Source organism: Cervus canadensis, chromosome 18 (assembly GCF_019320065.1).
Source record: "Cervus canadensis isolate Bull #8, Minnesota chromosome 18, ASM1932006v1, whole genome shotgun sequence".
NCBI classification, from domain to species: Eukaryota; Metazoa; Chordata; class Mammalia; order Artiodactyla; family Cervidae; genus Cervus; species Cervus canadensis.
The window spans coordinates 63,577,084-63,596,693 of NC_057403.1; the positions used below are offsets into that span (position 1 = coordinate 63,577,084).

Sequence of the window (19,610 nt, forward strand, 5' to 3'; positions counted from 1 at the left end):
AGTGCCTGAAATGCCCGGGGCCATCCTCCCAGGCCCCCTCCCCGCCGCCCCCCACCCCCACCCCAGCGGGGCTCTTCCTCCCTAGGAGGCGCAGGAGGCTGAGGCCTTGACAGGCTTCTGAAGGCCTTGCACTCTCAGCGTGCATGAACCCCTGTGTGGCCTGGTCTTGCCTTTGGGCTTCTTCCTGTATCACACTCGTCATTCTAGCCCACTGCTTCTTCCTGTATCACACTCGTCATTCTTCCGAGGCAGACCCCACACTCGCCCTCTGAAGCCTCCCTTGTGACGGCAGTCCTCAGGGATACCCACCCGCGGTGCCGGGGGCTGTGCAGGAGGGCGAGGCCCCGGTGGGCGGGCGGAGGCGTACAGGCCGGCAGGCTGCGGGGTCTGACGGTTGCCAGACCTGAGCACTCCAGGCATTCTGGGCTGGATACTTCTTTGCTAGGCCCAGCCTGTGTGTGTCAGGATGGTTAGCAGTACTCCTAGCCTCTGCCTACTAGGGGCCAGTAAGAATCTCCCAGTTCTGACCACCAAGAGCGTCTCCAGACGGCCCCTGGGAGGCTAAGAACCACGAAGAGACTGGGGAGCAGAGGAAGACAGTGGGGCAGGCGTGGGGTGTGCAGAGGAGGGGAGGGGCAGAAGGGCCAGGGGTGGGGTGTGCAGAGGAGGGGAGGGGCAGAAGGGCCAGGGGTGGGGTGTACAGAGGAGGGGAGGGGCAGAAGAGGAGGGGAGGGGCAGAAGGGCCAGGGCGGGGTGTGCAGACATGGAGGGGCAGAAAGGTGGGGTGGGATGTGTGTGAGGGGAGCAAGAAGGCTGGGGGTGGGGTGTGTGCAGAGGCGGCAGGCAGAGATGCCCAGGCTCTGTGGCAGGAGAGGTGCTGGCCCTTTAGAGAAACTCCAAGGCGGTCCTGAGGCTGGACCTCAGAGAGTGAAGGGGGCCTGGTGAGGGGCAGGGTGGGTGAGGGGTCTGTGTCTACGATTAGGACGCGTGCCCCTGCGGCAAACCAACAGCCTCCAACCTCAGTGCTGGCCCCGTGGAGCTTCTTAATGCAGAGAGGAGGGTTCCGCATAAGCTCGGAAGTGTTCCCTCCAGAGGCAGGGCTGGGAGTGATGAGGTGAGGGGCTGGGAGGGGGCCTGCTATTCAGATGCTGCACGGGATGGGTGGAGGGGCCGGGTGGTCCCTTGGAGACCCAAGCTGTTGTAGGTGCCAGAGGGCTCTGACCACCAAGGTTGAAAGGCACATGGTGGGGTCTAGGTGTTGCAGGAAGGGGGACCCCTTCCAGGGCCCGAAACTGGGCCCTTGTCTAACACTCGGCCTTGTCTAACACATGTCTAACATGTGTCAGAGGAGACACATGTGCTGACAAAGCAAAAGATTTTATTGGGAAAGGGCACCCGGTAGAGCAGGAGGGTAAGGGAACCCAGGAGAACTGCTCTGCCGCGTGGCTCGCAATCTTGGATTTTATGGTGATGGGATTAGTTTCCGGGTGGTCTTTGGCCAATCATTCTAATTCAGAGTCTTTCCTGGTGGCGCACGCATTGCTTAGCCAAAACGGATGCTAGCGAGAGGGATTCTGGGAAGTGGACAGACACGCGGTGTCTCCTTTCGACCTTTCCTGAACTCTTCCGGCTGGTGGTGGCTTATCAGTTCCGTATTCCTTATCAGGATCTCCTGCCATAAAACAACTCATGCAAATGGTTACTATGGTGCCTGGCCAGGGTGGGCGGTTTCAATCAGTGTGCTTCCCTTAACATAGGCAGAGCAGCAGCTAGTTGTCTTTCCCTTGGAGATGGTCATGGGCTGCATGGAGGCAGTCGGGGGACACGCAGAGTCGTGGCCGGGGGAAAGGGTGGGGGTGGGGCCCACCCCGGGCTGTCCCCGCCTCCGCCCAGAGGGGGTGCTCCTCCTGGTCATGGCTTCCCAGATGTGCGCGCCTGAGACAGAAGTGGGGGTGGAGGTCTCTCCTTAGCCTGCCTTTGCTCTAGTGCCTGGCTCTGAACCACGGTTAAGTCTGTGCCATCTGTCAGCTTCCTGACAAACGAGCTTACTTCCCAGGAAACCTCAGGTAGAGCCAATCAGGAGCCCTCTGAGGCACTGAGACAGCCAGGGCCACCCCTTGCTCACCTGGACCTGGCCTGCTGTGCCTCCCCCAGGATCCATGGCCTTGCCTAGGCCGGGGGCCGGGGGCAGGGTCAGTCACCAGGGTCCTGTGACTTGAGAGTTTAGCCAAGGTCCCTGGGGCAGGTCAGAAGAGCCATCAAGCCTGCCTCAGGGGTCACAGACAGGTGGTCACAAACAAGGGCTGCATGGACCCTTTGTATTTAGATGGTTCCCACAGCGTGTGCAGCACAGGTGTTTAATGACTCACCTCATCTCTGATAAAACATCATCTTCATGTAAACTTTCTTCCAGGAGCATCCTCCAAAGTGGGGACATTTATCAAAAATTAAGTGCTGGTGACATATGCCTATTCTCCAGTGATATCACCAGAAGCAGCTTGTGGCCCTTACCCTAGGACACGGCTGACATTGACTGCGTCATTGTGGCCTTTTGTCTTCTTGAGTACACAGACCTCACTCCTCCCTATTGTCCTATACCACCCTGCTGCAATCATTTATAGAACTCGACTGCCCTCTGTGAAGGCGCTGGAGTTTGAGACCTTTTCTAAATCTAAATGGTCCATATAAAGGAAAGGGTAACATAACTTATATGCAGAGTACATCATGCGAAATGCTGGGCTGCATGAAGCACAAGCTGGAATCAAAATTGCCAGGAGAAATGTCAATAACCTCAGTCATGCAGATGATATCACCCTTATGGCAGAAAGCAAAGAGGAACTAAAGAGCCTCTTGATGAAAGTGAAAGTGGAGAATGAAAAAGCTGGCTTAAAACTCAACATTCAAAAAACTAAGATCATGGAATCCGGTCCCATCACTTCATGGCAAATAGATGGGGAAACAATGGAAACAGTGAGAGACTATTTTCTTGGGCTCCAAAATCACTGCAGATGGTGACTGCAGCCATAAAATTAAAAGATGCTTGCTCCTTGGGAGAAAAACTATGACCAACCTAGACAGCATATTAAAAAGCAGAGACATTGCCAACAAAAGTCCATCTAGTCAAAGCTATGGTTTTTCCATTAATCATGTATGGATGTGACGCTGGACCATAAAAAAAGCTGAGCGCCGAAGAATTGATGCTTTTGTACTGTGGTGTTGGAGAAGACTCTTGAGAGTCCCTTGACTGCAAGAAGCTCAAACCAGTCTATCCTAAAGGAAATCAATCCTTGAATATTTATTGGAAAAACTGATGCTGAAGCTAAAACTCCAATACTTTGACCCCCGATTCAAAGGACTGACTCATTTGAAAAGACCCTGATGCTGGGAAAGGTCGAAGGTGGGAGAAGAAGGGGACAACAGAGGATGAAATGGCTGGATGGCATCACCAACTCGATGGACATGAGTTTGAGCAAGCTCCAGGAGTTGGTGATGGACAGGGAGGCCTGGCGTGCTGCAGTTCATGGGGTCACAAAGAGTCGGACATGACTGAGGGACTGAACCGAACTGAACATTTTTTCCCAGGATTACTCACTGGGGTAATATATCTTGAACCTTATTTTGAATATAGTTTATAACAAATCATCCCTCTTAAAAAATACATAGTTGTATATACACATATACACACATATATAAAATAAAATGCCATATATATGTGTATATATATATATATATATATAGCATCACTTCTCTAAAAGGCATTCTTCACATGGCAGGATGTCTCTGCGGAGAGCATGGGTCTGGGCCTGGAAGGAGAGGACTGGAGTCCCAGACACAAAAGTGCTTCTAATTTGTTGAGTGACCCTCTGTGGCTGCCTCTCTGCAGCCTGCTTCTTCTGCTAGGCACACAGTGAAAGGTAAACCTGGCCCCTTGCAGTCATACTGGCCTTCTGTGACTGTTCAGTCCTGCAAAGTGTCAGAGGGAGGCCACAGGGCAGGTTTATCCAGAACTTAAGAAGTATGTCCTGCTTGAATGTTGGTGTCTGCACCCCAGGTGCATACAGCAGGGGGCATGCCTGTCCCCAAGACCCAACACCATGAATGAAGGTGAGAAAGGGCCGCACTTATCACTAAAGAGAGAGCAGGTGCAGCTCAGTGGGATGTTTGGGGCTGGGGGCCTCCCAGGAGTGCCTGCTCTTCAGACTGTCTGGGTCGTACCTGCTCCCCACAGTTGCTGTCCAGGTGAAGTGGGATGACGCTGGCATCTTCAGGACACTGGTGGGTACTCTGTTTGAGGAGCAGGAGGGGAGGACGAAGGTGGGGCAGAGCCTGGCCCGTGGCCTCGGAGCCTGGCCCTCCTTCCTGGGCTCCGGTTTCTTGGGCAGGAGAGCAGGACTCTGGGGAAACTGCAGGTGGTCCCCAGGAGTGAGAAGCTGGGCACTGTCACTTCTAAAACAGACTGGCAGTGGAGCCAGCCCCAGTCCGCCGTGCCCTTCTTGAGACACAGGGTCACGAGGCTGAGGCTCCTGTGCGCACTGGGGGAGCCTGTACCAGGCCTGGTAGGGCAGGGTGGATGCAATGCCTGAGGCCATGAGGGGCTCGTCCACACCAGAGAAAGTCACATCCCAGGGCGCTGAGTGTGTGTGTGTGTGCGTGTGTGTGTGTGTGTGTGTATGAGTGTGTGTGAGTGTGTGCGCGTGCGAGTGTGCATGTGTGTGTGTGTGCGTGTGAGTGTGCATGTGTGTGTGCCTGTGAGTGTATGTATGAGTGTGTGTGAGTGTGCATGTATGAGTGCGTGTGGGTGTGCATGTGAGTGTGTGTATGAGTGTGTGTGTATGAGTGTGAGTGTGCGTGTGTATGAGAGTGAGTGTGGGTGTGCATGTGAGTGTGTGTGCGTGTGTGTATGACTGTGAGTGTGCGTGAGTGTGCGTGAGTGTTGCACACGTGTGTGCGTGTGTACATGTGTATGAGTGTGAGTGTGTGTGAATGTGCATGTGAGTGTGTGCGTGTGTGTGTGACTGTGTGAGTGTGTGTGTGTAAGTGTGCGTGCGTGTGTGACTGTGTATGAGTGTGCGTGTATGAGTGTGTGTGGGTGTGCATGTGTGTATGTGTGTGAGTGTGCATGAGTGTTGCATGCGTGTGTGCGTGTGTACATGTGTATGAGTGTGTGTGTGAATGTGCATGTGTGTGCGTGTGTGTGTCTGTGTGTGAGTGTGCATGCGTGTGTGAACGTGTGAGTGTGCATGCGTGTGAGTGTGTACGAGTGTGCGCGCGCGTGCGTGTGTGTGAGTGCGTGGGTGAGTGTGTGTAAGTGTGCATGTGAGTGTGTGTATATGAGTGTGTGTGTGGGGCAGCAGGTGTGGGTGGGGGAATGTCACTCCAGTCAGATGCTGCTCTGGAGGAGTGTGAACCTCTTCTCCGAAAGAAGGTAAAGATCTATGTGAAAATCTCATTCTAAAATACCTTAACTAATTCCAATGACTAAGAATAAAGCACAAGACAAGGAGCACCTACCCATGGGTCAGAAAGGCTCACTGCTGCCTGTCTGTGACCCTCGGTCTAGGAGAACGCGGGGCCAGTACTGGTCGGGGCCGCGGTGAGACCCGCGGTCGGTCTGAGAAGCTCCCGCGGGCAGTGCCTTTGCCGGCCTGCAGCTCGCGGACCGGGTGTGTGCCTTGGAGGCCGGCGGCTCCGGGGCCTGGCGGGGGGACCGCCCCTGCGCAGTCAGCTCGGCCAGCACCACGGCCTCTCCAGGGCCCAGGCGCCGAGCCGGCCAGCAGAGGACATCTCCGCGGGTGGCCAGCGCACCTCCGAGCGGGGCCCAGAGTCCCCGCGGCCCTGCCCTTGCGGGCCCAGGGGCCTGCCCACCCCCGCCCCCAACCCCGGCTTTCAGCTGCTGCTCAGACGCTGTCCTGCCCTCCTCCTCGACAGTCCGCGGTGCAGCCCGGATCTGCGGGTACCTCCTCCTCCGCACGCCTCTCCCTCTCCTTGTTCTGAGAGCAGTTACTGGCCTCAGAAATCCGAGTTCCTGGGGCACAGGGAGCCCCCACCTCCTTTCAGAAGTGGGGGCTGAGGCTTTGTGCTCCAGTCTTCCGAGCAAATCCATCACCTCTACAGGTAGCTGGAACGACCAGGAATGTCATGATTTATAAAGGAGTGATTAAGAAAACAGGAGTGTGTGTGGTAAGAGGGCTGGCGGCAGCCCCTGTCGGGGGAGGGCCAGCGTCTGCAGAGTCTTGTGTACCTTTGGAGAGCCCGAGCAGAATATCCACATATTATAGGATGGAAATTCCATTAATTTGAGAGAAAATTGACCAGATATTAGGAGAACCTACGACGGTTTCTATAAGAGAGGTAGAAAACCATCAGGGCCGACATTCATAATTGCCCCTCACCGCGTCTAGTGAGCTGTGGGCTGGCTCTCCTCTGCCTGCGCTGCTCTGATAGGGCCGCACCGGCCCCTCTTCTGCTGAACCCGTGTCTGCTCCAGCACCACTGACTCCCATCAACAGAGCTTTACAACTCCGTCATAAAGTCTGGCTCCAGGGCTGGGACTTGGCATATAAGGTCTCAGTGTGACTGTGTGCAACCCCCTCCACTGAGAGCTTAAAAAGGGGACTTACTGTGCTCACTTCGGCAGCACATATACTAAAATTGGAACAATACAGAGATTAGCATGGCCCCTGAGCAAGGATGACACGCAAATTTGTGAAGCGTTCCATAGTTTTACAATATTGTAAAGCAATTAGCCTCCAACTAATAAAAATAAATGGAAAAAAAAATAAAATAAAAATTTGGTTCAAATAGAAAAAAAATTAAAGGGACTTACTGAACTAAAAAGACAGCTAGTACATTCTGAACAGAGAGGAGGGGGCAGGTGTGTGCCTTTGAGTGTGTGTTCATACATGTGTATGTTGTGTGTGCATGCGAGTGCATGCATATGGCTGTGCACATGTGTGATCATTTATGTGCATACCTGAGTGTGTGAAGACGTGTGTACATGTGAGTATGGGAGCACATGTGTGGGTGTAGATATGTGTGTAAACACACGGGCATGTGTGTGAGAGTGTGTACATGAGAGCAGCCTGTGAGTGTGTGAGCGTATTTATGCACACAAGTGCACATGCATGTTGGTGGGGTTCTCGGGGTGGGGATAGGTTTTTAATATTCCTATGGCCATTTCTGTTGAAAGGAAAAGGTATTATTCAGCATCTCAGCCCTTTATCTGGGAAAGAGGAGGCCCCAGACGATCGGAGCTGCCAGCTCCTGCTGGGGTTTAGACTCAGAGTTCGGAGCAGCTGGGACAATTACAGCTTCCCGTGCCAAGCTCTCTCGGCCGGCGGGCACCGTGCTGAGCATCTGGGAAGCCCAGCTCATTCCATTTTCCTGACACTGTGGGGACAGGGCCATTGTTATTGGAGGGTCATAATGGAGCAAACAGAGGTTTAGAGAGGTCAAGCCGCTTACGCACGGCCCCACAGGAGGAAGTAGGGATTGTGTGGGCGGTGCTGGCCGGGCACCCTTCTCTGCTGCCCTCTGGGTTTGGAAGGCACCCGGGGACCGTAGGGAGCAATATGGTTACCTTACTGATGGGCAAAATGTGCCCGAGAGGGAAAGCTTGAGGCTTCCCGCTGAGACAGGCCCCCCCACCCCCGGACCCCTGGGCCCTTCCCGGTTGGGCAGAAGCGGGAGAGGGAAGGCGCCCGGGAGCCACCCGAGGTCCCCGGCGGCAGCAGAGCCCGAGGTGGACAAGCTTGGGCGCAAGTCTGAGGGGAGCTGAGCCTCACAGAGGAGTGACACTGGGCTCCCCTCCTCCTCCTCCTTTCCCCAGGGCGGCTGTCCCCACACACGCCAGCTCACTCTCCCAGCCGCAGGGTGAAAGGGACAGAAGGACGGCTGTCGTACTGGTGGGAAAGGCCCAGGAAGGAGCCTCATCGGTCTGGCTTAGGCCACTGAGCTTCCAGGAATGCTGACGGGAAGAAGGACCCTGTCTGGAGAGGCTGGGAGCTTCCCGGGCAAGGGAGGAGTCAGGGCGGATGACAGGCCACCTCCCCAGGTGCGCGTGTTCCCTGGAGTGCACGTGCAGAGCTTTGCGCCCACAGCCCTGAGCACAGATGCCCGAAGTTGCACACCTCTGCCCGCCACACGCAGGCAGGAGGAGCCTGGACTGTCCCTGGCTTTGGGCCAGCAGTCCCGGAAAGGCCAAATGCATGGAAAAGAGGAGGGGCCGGCCTGCCTGCGGGAGGTCCCGGGGAGAGGGGATCCTTGGTCCTAGCGAGGACTGGACGTTTCCTTATGGAAAGTGAAACGACTGCATTTGTGAGCCTCAGGCTGGGAGAAGGAGGTTCTGAGCTGTCACAGGCGGTCCTGCGCTGGGCCGCTGTGCTTCCTCCTGCCGCTGCAGCAGCTCCACGGTGGTGCAGCCTGCCCCAGAAGGGCAGGGAGTGTGCGCCAAAGACTCTGGGCTTGCTTCCCAACCGGTGGTATAGGTGGTGACTCGCTGCAGCCACAGACCTGACAGTGCTGTTCTTGAGTCCTGGGGCCAGGGGGCGAGGCCCCGGGAGGGTGAGGGCTGAGCTGAGATCACACTGCTGGTGAGCGCCTGAGTGGGCTTCGGAAATCAGATGTTCTGACCCTGCAGCTGGTGTCTCTCCCCTCCGTGGTGGTCTGAGCTGTCCTTGGGAGGACCCCAACTCTGGTAAGAGAGCCCCTGACTGTGCGCAGGACCCCCATTGCTGCTCAGAGGGCAGGACAAAGATGTCACAGTAGGATGTCATTGGCCTTTGCAGAGGTGGACCAGGCCTTGCTTCCTGTCTCCTCCTTTACTGACTGATTTGGGCTGCACCTTTTATAATTAAATGCACCCAGGGAAAGCTGCTCCCCACATGGAGAGCAACAGCGCATTAAATATACCAAAGGTCCTGAAAAGTCCCACAACTCAGGGTCCAGCCAGAGCTTGAGCAAAGGGCGAGATGACCGGCCCCACACCCGGCCTCGTCTTGTGGTTGCTCCATGGCCAGAGCTGGGTGCTGCGCTGGAGATGGCAGGTGAGGTGGGGTCCCCACTCTGCCTTCCCTTGCCTGCCCCAGAGACTCAGTGTGTGTGCACACACATGTGCAAGAGAGAGAGGATAAAGGGAGATTAGAAACCAGAATGCCGGATGAAGGCTTACCAGGGTTTATCTGCCTTTCAATGTAATTGTGAGACAAATTAAATGTTTATTGTTTACAGATTGAATCAGGAGGAAAAATCCAATCAGACAGAAAGACCTCTGACTCAGAGTCTGCTCTGTGAGCTGGCCACCAGTTCCAGCCCCTGGCTGCTCCCTGAGGCGGGGCCTAGACAATTCAGCAGGCTACCTTCTGACGATTCAGTAAGTCCATGCTAAGCTCCTGCTGCATACGAGACTTTGTGCGGGTCTCAGAGGTTGGAGGGGATCAGGGGAGGGCCAGACATCTCCCACTTGACCACCGACCGTCACAGACACACAGGGAAGCCCTGCAGGGAGTGCTCACCCACCGGGGCTCAGGATTCGGCTTCCCTTCTCCATCTGTGGTGCAGGCCCTCTCCTTGGAGGTCAGAGAAATGAGGGGCAGTACAAGGGAAGCCCAGGGTCAGGGAGGTCAGGCAAGGGGCAGGGAATCTGTGTCCGCCTTCATGCCAAAGTCCACTTACTCCTTTAGGAGGGATTTACTGAGAGATCTCAGCCACTGACATGGAAGTTCAGAGCTCTGAAAGGCCTAGTGGTCATGATGGGGACCTTACTGCCCCACACGGGGCGATTTCATCACCTGCTGGCAAATTAAGTTTCTCAAGAGATACGCAAGCCAAGGGCCAGGGGACATCAGTGTCTGGCCTGTGGAGGATGGTCCTGAAAGCTCTGAGTGGGTTGGTTGGAGAGTTGGAACCTCCCTCTCCCGGAGCCTTTTGGGACACACCCTAAATCCAGTGACTGGGGTCATCAGAGAAAGGAGAGGTCCATGGAAAGACGGGCAGTTTGGGGCTGCCTGAGCCGGCACTCGCAGCTGGAGGAGGCAGGGCAGTGTGCTCTCACGGCCTTCTGCACACGTGCAGCCCCGTAGGCGCCTCCAGAACTGGGAGAGCACGCGTGCCTGCTGTTTGCAGCCACCCAGCCCGTGGGGCCCTGCGGCCGCACCCTCTGGAAGCTGGCGCCCTGCTCACTCTCTGTGGAGACTTTGAAAGCGTTAAACGGTTGAAGGTCCTGATTTCCTGTCCCACTGCAGCTGGGTGGAGCTGCCTCACCTGTGTGGCCAAGACCAAGGGCTTCCGCGCAGGGGATTTATTTGGGGCCGTGATTCCAGGAGCAGGAGTGGCTCACTGGGAAGGTGAAGCAGGGGTGGAAGGAAGTCGCTGTGGGCCAGTGGGGCTCTTTTTACCTGGGGACCCTCTGGGGTACTGGGTAGGAAGTGCGTCAGTTGCCCCCCTGAGGTGTCCAAGGGAGAAAGCGTTCATCTGTGGGTGTGCCTCCCCCACCGGCCGGGAGTTGCCAGGGGCGTTGACTACCTTGCACTTCCAAGGGTGGGTGTGTACCGGAATGGCCCAGCACCTTCCCGGGCACCTCAGGGGGCAGAAACAGAGGGCCCAAACAGAGAGCAAGTGATGTGGATGGCTGTGGGAGCAGGTACTGCCAGCAGCCCCAGCTGGCAGCTGGTTGCTCCTGCAATTGCTGGAGGGAAAATGCGAGCTGAGGATGGGACAGGGCGATGTCAGAGTTGCCCACACTTCCTGAAACCCAGAATTCTTCCTCCTTGCTAGTGCACTTTGAAACCCTGAAAGTTCCTCTGAGCCCTCTGGGGAACTAGTCCCATGCATGAAATTGCAAACATAAGCTTGGGGTGAACCCGTAACACCTCCTTTCACTTATCTGTTCATTTATTCAGCAGACTTTTATCAAGTGCTGTGTGTGACTCCTCCTGGCCGTGGCTGCAGGTCAGAAGCAAGCAGTCCTGGTCCTTGTCCTAGATCTTGAGAAGCTCATGGTCGAGGGAAAGGGTAGGCAAACATTTTGAAAAGGATGAGACAGCATTAATAGACATTTGGCTTTGTGGGCCACATGGTCTCGTTGCTGTTGTAGTAGGAAAGCAGCCGCAGACGGTGTATAAACAAATGTTTGGATAATTCTAATAATATTTTACCAAAATAAGGGACAGGCTGGATCTGATCTGACCCATGAACCATAGTGTGTGAACCTGTGGTCAGCATACAAGGAGAAGTACAACCCAAGCTAAAACAAGCCCAGAAGACAGCCCTCTGTCCTCTGCCCAGGGAAATCACAGAAGGTTTCTCAGAAGAGGTGTCATATGAGTGAGGTCTTGAGGGATGAGTGGGAGCTTGCTGGATGGAAAAGTAGGAGAAAGGCATTTCAGACAAAGGTAACTGCACCTGACGAATCATCCTGTGTGCGTGTGTTTCTGAAGAGTGGGACTCTCCATAAATTGTGGAGGTCTGCAATATTCTCTGGGAAATATTTTCAGATAAGACAACTCATGGGCAGTTTTGAAAGAAGAGTGGGTGGGAGGAGAAGACAAACCCTGCTTTCAGGGCTAGGAGTCGCTCCTGGGACCCCGCCCTGGAGCATCAAGCCTCAGTGGACATGAAGGGCTGGTTTAGAGGGTCTTCCTGGGGCTAGGGGTGGGCAGAGCCCTCAGAACTTGACTCTGCTTCCCAGAGCTCACCGTGCCATCTGCCTCAGCCACCCTGCTGGGCAGCGTGCTCCGCCAACTCCACGGGCCACAGCCCCTCAGGGTGGTATCTGCGACAAAGATTCTTTGCTTAACCAAACTCTAGTCAGGCTTCTGAACTTCCTAGGCCCATCTGTGCACTTCCTTTTAGAATCTAGTTTTAGCAAGAGCGCTGAGAAGGTTAATAAGATCGTCCCACCTGTGATACCTAACCAGGTTCTTCCCCCTCCTCCGCCCTGTGATGTCTGATCAGCCTGGCCTGTTTTCGGCAAGAATCCTGCTGGATCGCTTTAGACAGACCCCCGCCACCCCTGATGTGCCCTTCCGTGTCCTTGGCTGTTCACCCCCACGCGGCCAGGCTGGATTAAGAGTTGAGGCCTGTCTCTTCCTCCCCCTGCAAAGCCCCACTGCGGGGTCCCTGAGCCTACCGCAATGGTCCTGAATAAAGCCTGCTTTACCGTCTTTAACGTGACATAGTTTTTTCCTTAACATCAGTCAGAGTTGTGTTGAGCCCCGGGAGCTAAAATCATCTGGCAGGTCGGCAGCGTGGAGGTGTTGCTGAGAGGGTTTCCTGCGAGAGGAGGGCAGGCTCAGCTGGCGGGAGGACTCTGCTGGTACCCACCTTGCTGCCTCGCTCTGGGGTCTCCAGCTCAGCTCCCCATCGCTGTGGGCCCTGGGGGTGGGGCTGCCCTCTCAGTGGAGCGAGTCTAGCAGCTGAGGGCCAGGAGCCCCCAGCAGCCCATGCTGAGGGTGGTCAGCATCTCCATCAGGAGGACCCGCTGTTCTGGCAAAGAAGCTTTCGGAGCGTGGTGACCTGGTCCTCTGCTGCTGGGCGGGCACCTGGTGTGTGGGGCAGAGGGTTACCTGCCTTTGAGTCGACATTTTCTGAACTCTGACACACCATTCTGGGTCTGTAATGAGATCTTCCTCTCCGCCCACTTCCTGCAGAGCGAGGAGGCTGGTTTGGAGTGAGGTTGGGGGCGAGGGAGGGTCAGTGTCTATTGCCACATAACACCCACCAAACCTCCATGCCATACAACTATCAGTGCGGATTTCTGCCCATGCATCGGCGCGTTGGTTCAGGGTTCTGCTGACCCAGGCTGGGCTTGGCAGGCTCACTCAGTCGTGTGTGGTCACTTGAGGGTTGGTTAGGTGGCTTTGTTGATCTTCTTGATCTTCCATGTCTGGGTCCTCAGCTGGGACCGTGGGCCCAGTTTGGCTCTGCACCCCATGTCTCTTAGCCAGGCTTGTTCTCTGGAGGAGACGGGGAGCCAAAAAGAGTGCAAGTCTGGCCTTAATGGGTGTGCTGTCACGTCCACTGCATTCCATCAAAGCAAGGCACGGGGAAACTCCAACTCTTGACAGGTAACCTGACAAAGAGCCGGAGACAGGCAGGGGTGATGATTTATGGTCATTTTTGCCAGCCACCTGCAACAGGTGGACCCGCATCATGGGGCAGAGACACAGGACTGACTTGCTTCCCAAGTGAGAGTGAGGCAGGGTGGACAGAACCTTCCCTTTGAACTGTCCTCCCCACTCCCAAGGTCTTACTGAGCCTCCCGCTGACCCCGGCTTCTGCTCTCTTGCCCAGACCCCAGGCGGCTCCCGCCCCAGCTCTCCTGCAGGCTCATCCCGAGCCCTGTCGGCGTCTCAGTTTCCCATCCAGGCGACCTTGGGCTTTGTCTGGTGAGCGGGGCCCCCCACACCAGCCTGGGTGCTGCATCTGGCAGTCCTCCTCCGAGCCGGGCCTGCGAGGGTGCTCTGCATACGCTACCCAGTTCAGTGCTTACAGCAGTCCTGGGAAGCTGCCTCATTTCCCTCTTGTTCGAAGGAGGGCTTGGGGTCAGAGAGGTTAAGTTCCCCCAGATGGTAAATGGCAGAACCAGAAATTAAACCTGGGTAGGACTGAGCTTTGGACATGGCACAATTTCTCTGCCCCATCCTACGGATTGAAAGACCAAGACTCTTTCAGTCAAGGGACAAACTCCCTCTTCTTCAGCCCAGCGATGATCTGGCAGATGAATGCTAAAGTTTTTTTTTATTTTATTTTTTTCCTTCAAGTTTCCATCTGTTCACACAGCAACAGAATTTATGCACGCTCAGGCACCATCTGTGACCGCAGCCCCATTTCCAAATCCAAACGCATGTTTCCCTTTTGTGCTTACCGTGCCCGATGGGGTGGTGGTCCTGAATAAATAACTTGTCTTGGATTGCCAGCGTCCCAGGAACCTCCATGGGAATTTTTCTCTTAGGAGGGAGGTAGGAGGAAAGGATTTTGCTAAACTGGAATTTTATTTTTCTGACGTGGGCTGTTTTATCTGGCTGACATTTCGGCGGGCTCCCATCTGTTGGCTGCGTTTCTCGCCATCTCTTTGTTGTGGTTGATAGCAGATGACGCACGAGTGTGTGTGCGCGTGTGTGAGTGTGCACCTGTGCGGGCACCGACACCTGCCTTCCACGTCTTTGAGAGCTCTTCTCCCCATCACCCCAGCTGGAGGGCCACTGCGGTCAGTCACATAACCTGAGGTTTGGGGAGGGGTGATCCGGCTTGATGAGCGGAGGAAGCGGGGGCTTGGTGGGGCCCGTGGCCTCCTGGGTGCCTAGCGCTCTGAGAGCCCAGGACTCGGGCCCTCTCCTCCTCCAGCTCAGGAGTCTCCAAACCCAGCTGTGTCCCGGTGTCCAGGCATTCAGTGTAGAAGTCCCTCCTCCCCCAGTCCTTTCCTGGTCTGCCTGGAGGTTCTCTGACTATACCGTGGCCAGGTCGCCCTCCCTGGTAGTTGCAGCTCCTTTTGCGAGGCGTCCTGTTCTGTCAGCGCGGCTTTTGGGGCTGGCCCCTGCCTTCCCTGTGCCTGGACAGCATCTCTGCCTGCTGCGGCCTCTCCAGGGCACCCCGTCTCCCAGACCTGCCCACCCTCGTCCAGAAGGCTGCCTGCCCACTGCCTCCTGCCCTGAGAGCTGGTCCCGGTCTCTTGGGGGTGACTTCCCCACACCCGTCTCCTCCTGGGCCCCACAGCCGGGGTGGCCTATGCTTCCTTGGTGTGTGGGGCCCTGGGGACAGAGTCCAGTGTGCACACGGCTTGGGGAGCTTGTGCTCCCTGGTAGGAGGGGGAGTTACACGAGGGGAGGCGCCGCAGCGTCGAGATCCTTTCCTCGGAGGGTCTGAGGTGATCAAAGGCCGCAGTCCACACAGAGAGCTTGGCCCAGGGTCCTGCAGGACCCAGGGGCAGGCTTTTCAGCATTTTGAGCTTCTCAAGGTGTCAGCCCCAGAGAGCACTGAAATTGAAGGGGAGAGGGGACACTTTGATGTCCCTAGGTGGTTCCTGGTGTCAGCATGCCCCCAAACCCAGCTATTAAACATCAGGGCTTTTCTATGATAATAATTTCTTATGTTGTTGGGTCTTCCTGAAAACTTATTTTAAAATTATCAAATATTATAAACGTCATTAAATATCTCAGTAATACAGAAAGTTGTGTTACTTCTCCCCCTAAACCTTCTTTCCCAACACAAGGGCTCTGCCTTGGGTACACTCGTCCCCACCTTCCCAGAGCTGCTGTGACTCTATGCGGTACACGCTGCTTTACAGGCTGGGGCCCCTGAGTGTTCACTCTGCTGGATCCGGTACTCAGAGAGCCACGTGGCCCAGCGATTCCTGTGCTCACAGCAGCTCTTCCGGATGACAGATCTGAGGCTTCTGGGTCAGGGTCAGGCCCAAGGGCACGCAGCTGCTTCAGGGTGCTCAGAGATCCAAGGACGCCTGGGTCAGCCCCAGGGGTCCCCCTGCTCCTCCTTACAACCCGCAGGAGGGCACGGCCATGGATGGAAGACACCCCCATGGCCCATTTTATACTAAGACACTTGGGTCTAGACAGGTGAGGGGACTCGCCCAGTATCCCACTGGTTATGAAACCTGTGGACCGTATCTCAGAAGTGTCTCCCAAATCTCCCCTTCCATCTGACACACTTGGCAGAACTTTCTCAAAGTATGTCAGAGCCCACCCCGTCCCCTGACCTTCCCCTGGGCCTTGGCACAGCATTCAAGACTTGTCACATACGTAGCAGCGAGCACAGGGTTTAAGGGCAGTGACTGAAATCAGAGAGACCTGGGTTTCGATGGTTCCTTGCTCTGTGACTCTGGACAGGACTGTTCCTTCTGTCTGGAATATTTTCTCCCATCCTTCCCCTGGAGGAAAACTCCTACTCATCCTTCAGGACCCAGACGTCAGGGAAGCCTTCCAGATTTCCCCAGTCATTCCGTCTTGCATGCTCCACGAGTCCCATGCACGTCTCTTCTTTGAATGTCCTCACAGTGAGAGGCTGTACCTAGGCTTTCTGGAGGCCCGCCGGGTCATCAGCATCGAGAGTTGGCCAGATGGGCTCATCATCGCCGTGTAGCAGGAGCAATGTGACACAGCAGTGTACACCCGCAAAGTCCGGGGCCCCTTCTGCTGGCACAGACACACCTCCCCCCCTGATGGCCCTCTCGTGCGGCCGCGGGCTTGTGAGCATCTGGGTGTTCTGACTGGCCGCTTGCCAGGCCCTGCAGGGGGTGAGGGGCGCAGCTCCGGGAGGACGATCAAGATATATTAATACATTTTCTCTTAATTAAAAACTAACGAGCCGTGTTTCCCCAGCTGGTCAGTGCTGTCGGGGCCATGTCTTACCAGCGGAGGTTTGGCCTGTGGCTGTGCGTGAGGCAGGGCTTCTGGGAGCGGGCAGGGGGCCGTGGAGAGCACTGCTGAGGGTCCACCAAGCCTGCAGGGCCCGTGGAAGGCCCATCTGCAGACTCACAACTGAGCCACTTGGCGGGGCCTCTGCAGCCTGAGGAAGAGCCGGGCTGGACCCCGGGTGGGACAGGCCTCGCGCTTCTCGCTCTGGGCATTGCCTCGTGCCTTGGCTTGTCCCTGCCTGGAGCCCCGCCTCGCTCTCACGTACTGGGGCTTCACAGTGTGGGCTCAGGGTTCTCACTGAGGCCTCCCTTCAGGGTGATGGTGCTCGGGGGTCGCCTTTGTGCCCCACACCCACCCTGCTGAACCGCGGGAGTGAGCACAGCTTGCAGCATCTCTCACCAGCAGGGGGAGGTTGACCTTCGTTCAGCTAAGACTTGGGACGCCTGCATGTGTCTGCGGGACCCTGCCCCTCTGAGTGGGCAAGTCCCAGTCCCTGAGAGCTGATGGCATAGCAGGTGAGGTCTGGCTGAGCAATCTCGGATGTGCTGCCTCCCTCCTGCGTCTCCCCGGGGCTCCCATTTGCAAAGTGAAGACAACGAGAATACTGCCGATCTGGGCTATTGGGAGCAAGATAATGACACAGTGCAAAGTGGGGAAAGCCTTCTAAGCTCACAGCAGCATCCTGCTGGGAGCGGTCAGCTGGCACAGCTGGCCTGGGCACCGAGGGCCGCCGCACAGAGTGAGGCTGTGAGGGGAGCCCCGCGCACCGTTCCTGCTCTTGAGATCTGATGTTGCAGCGGGAGAGGGACCAGCACTGAACAGACGATCCCAGATACAGTCACGTCCGGCTGTGCCCAAGTGCGCCGGCGCTGCTCGGGCCTTTGAAACCCAGCCTAGGGAGCAAGGCTGCTGCGGTTGGGGGCGGCAGGGAGCAGGCTGTCTCACATCATGGTGGTGGGTCCTCCTGCTTTCAACAGCTTTGCAGCATCTAGCTGGTGGAGGCCATCTGGATCCCTTAGGGACTAGGTGGGTGGTAATGAGTTTCAGCACCACTGGCCTGCACACCATTGCCTGATGGGGATACAGGAGAGGGGGCCTCTGGCTGGGAATCCACGTCTGCTCTTCACTCTGCCGTCTCCTCCTGCCCCCAGGGTGTGAAACCTTGTAGCCGCAGATTCTCCAGACACCAGAACCCTAGGAGACTGGTCCTAAAGGGCCCCCAGGAGAACTGGGTCCAGCCTTCTCCGGTTGTTGAGAAGGAAGATGCAAACACCAAAAGACCTGAATCTCAGGGCCCAAGAACTTGGGCCAGGCTTTTCCCTTCACTGGGCCTCAGTTTCCCCGAGTACAGTGGGAGTGCTGTGCTAGATGGGTGCTGACCACCTTTTCATCTGTGATATGCTCATTTTCATAAAAAAAACCCCAAAAAACCCACAATTGCAAGAAGCATGATAAAGCCTTGTCAGTCTTCATTTTCCAAGTTTTCTGTGTGTTTTTTTTTTAATCAGAAGACAAAATGTGATTAGACCATATGCTAGGCTAATTGTTCCCAAAACAGAATTGAAGCATTTGAATATGTTTGTAAGAGGGAAGCAAAGTGGAGGAAGCTGTGGGGAATTAGCACTGATTTCTCCCCAGGGTGGGCCCCCTGGGGACTTGGGGGGCTGTGGGTGTTGCCGTGGGGAGCAGGAGCCCCAGAGTGGGGAGGGTGTGCTTTCCCTGTGACCTAACTGTATGCAAGGCTGAGGTGTGTGGGGGCCAGTGTCCCCATGTCCATTCATTCACACTCACTCATTCATTCCCTCTGGAGACATGAGTGGAGCACTCAACCCTCCCGGTAGGGAGGACGGCTGTGCTTCCTGCAGAGCCCTGGGCTGGCTCGAGACCTGGGGAGACACAAGGGGCTGCAGCTCTGTGTGATGGGGTGTGGAGGGTCGGGAAGGCTGACGCTGGAGCAGAGGCGGGGGGACCGGCCTTTCCAGAAGAGAAGTGGCCTGTGTGAAGGCCAGGTCAGGAGCAGCCTGGCCCACAGGGGCCGTAAGCAGATCGTCAGGCCATTGTGTCAGCAGCTAGGAGCTCAGGAGTGGCAGTCTGCGGCTGGAGAGGCTGGTGGGTGGGATCCAGTGAGTGACCCGGGTGAGTGCAGGGCTGGAGGGGATGGAGTCACCTCTGCGTGTAGGGCTGTGCGCCCTCCCTTGGGGAGCTGCCAGGTCAGCTGAGGATGTCCCTCACTGGGAGGGTCACCAGCTGGCCCCCCCAGACCGAGTCACACCCCAACTTCTCCTGTTTCATAACCGGAGGCCAGACTGTTGAAAAGGCTAGCAGTGCTCCTAAGAATGACCTGGTCCCTGAAGACAGAGCTTTAGGGACCGCAGAGAGTCTCGAGCCCAACGCTATGGATGGGGAAACGGAGGCGTAGGGAGATGGGGGCGTGGAGAATCGTCATTCCCAGCAGAGGCGGGGTTAGAACCCCACACACGTGGTCTCCTGGCTCACTGTGGTCCCTCTGCTCAGAGCACTGGACAGTGACCAGCGTCCTCCGGTGTGATGTGGCTGCTGCCAGTGGCTTTGGTGGAGGGTGTAGAGAAAGGGGGGAGCCTCTCTCTGCGGTTCTGCATAAAGGAGATGGACACAGGCCTCATCTGCAGGAAACTCCCCTGACGAGGCAGGATCTGATGTTTGCAGGTGCTGCGCTGGAGGAGGCAGAGACTAGAGAGGGGGGCCTGCTAGGCCTCTTGGAGGATGGTGGTGGGGGGGAAAGGGTGGGCAGGCCACAAGCCCAGGAGAGAGGACTAAGGATGAATTTAGTGATCGTAAGGCCTCGGAAACAAGTGGTGAAACAGCTGAGCCAGGGGAACTCAGAGACAAGAAATACCCAGGAAGGGGCAGGGCTGAGTGCCAGGCTGGGCCATCTCTCCCACCCTCCGTGAATGCTGTCCCACCACCCCGCAGTGGCTGAGATTACAGAGGGCCGACAGATGCACTCAAATATGGTTTTATTCAAAGAATGCGCTTAATTAGGTATTTATGCCTGTGGTTCTGAGTCCAAAGTTTTCTCTCTTTTTGGCATGCAATCCAGGAATGTTATTGAAGATCATCTGCAGAGGAGTATCCGGATAGTTGGAAAGTAATAAAGCAGATGGTCCCACTGTTAAAGCTGACCTTTCTCTCCCTTCTCGTGGCTAAGCAGGGCAAGACTGGACCCTGGTGCCACTCACGTGGGTGCCTCACCGTGCAGAGCAC

The 19,610-nt window shown here is 56.1% G+C and overlaps 1 long non-coding RNA gene and 1 other non-coding gene across 2 annotated transcripts in view; both read left to right on the forward strand.

The window, feature by feature from the left end:
- Positions 1 to 19,610, forward strand: part of LOC122420556 — a 250,652-nt gene that overhangs the window by 86,281 nt on the left and 144,761 nt on the right. The window lies entirely within an intron of this gene.
- LOC122421788 lies at positions 6,622 to 6,725 on the forward strand. Its single transcript, XR_006263605.1, has one exon. It is a non-coding gene; the product is annotated as a U6 spliceosomal RNA (small nuclear RNA).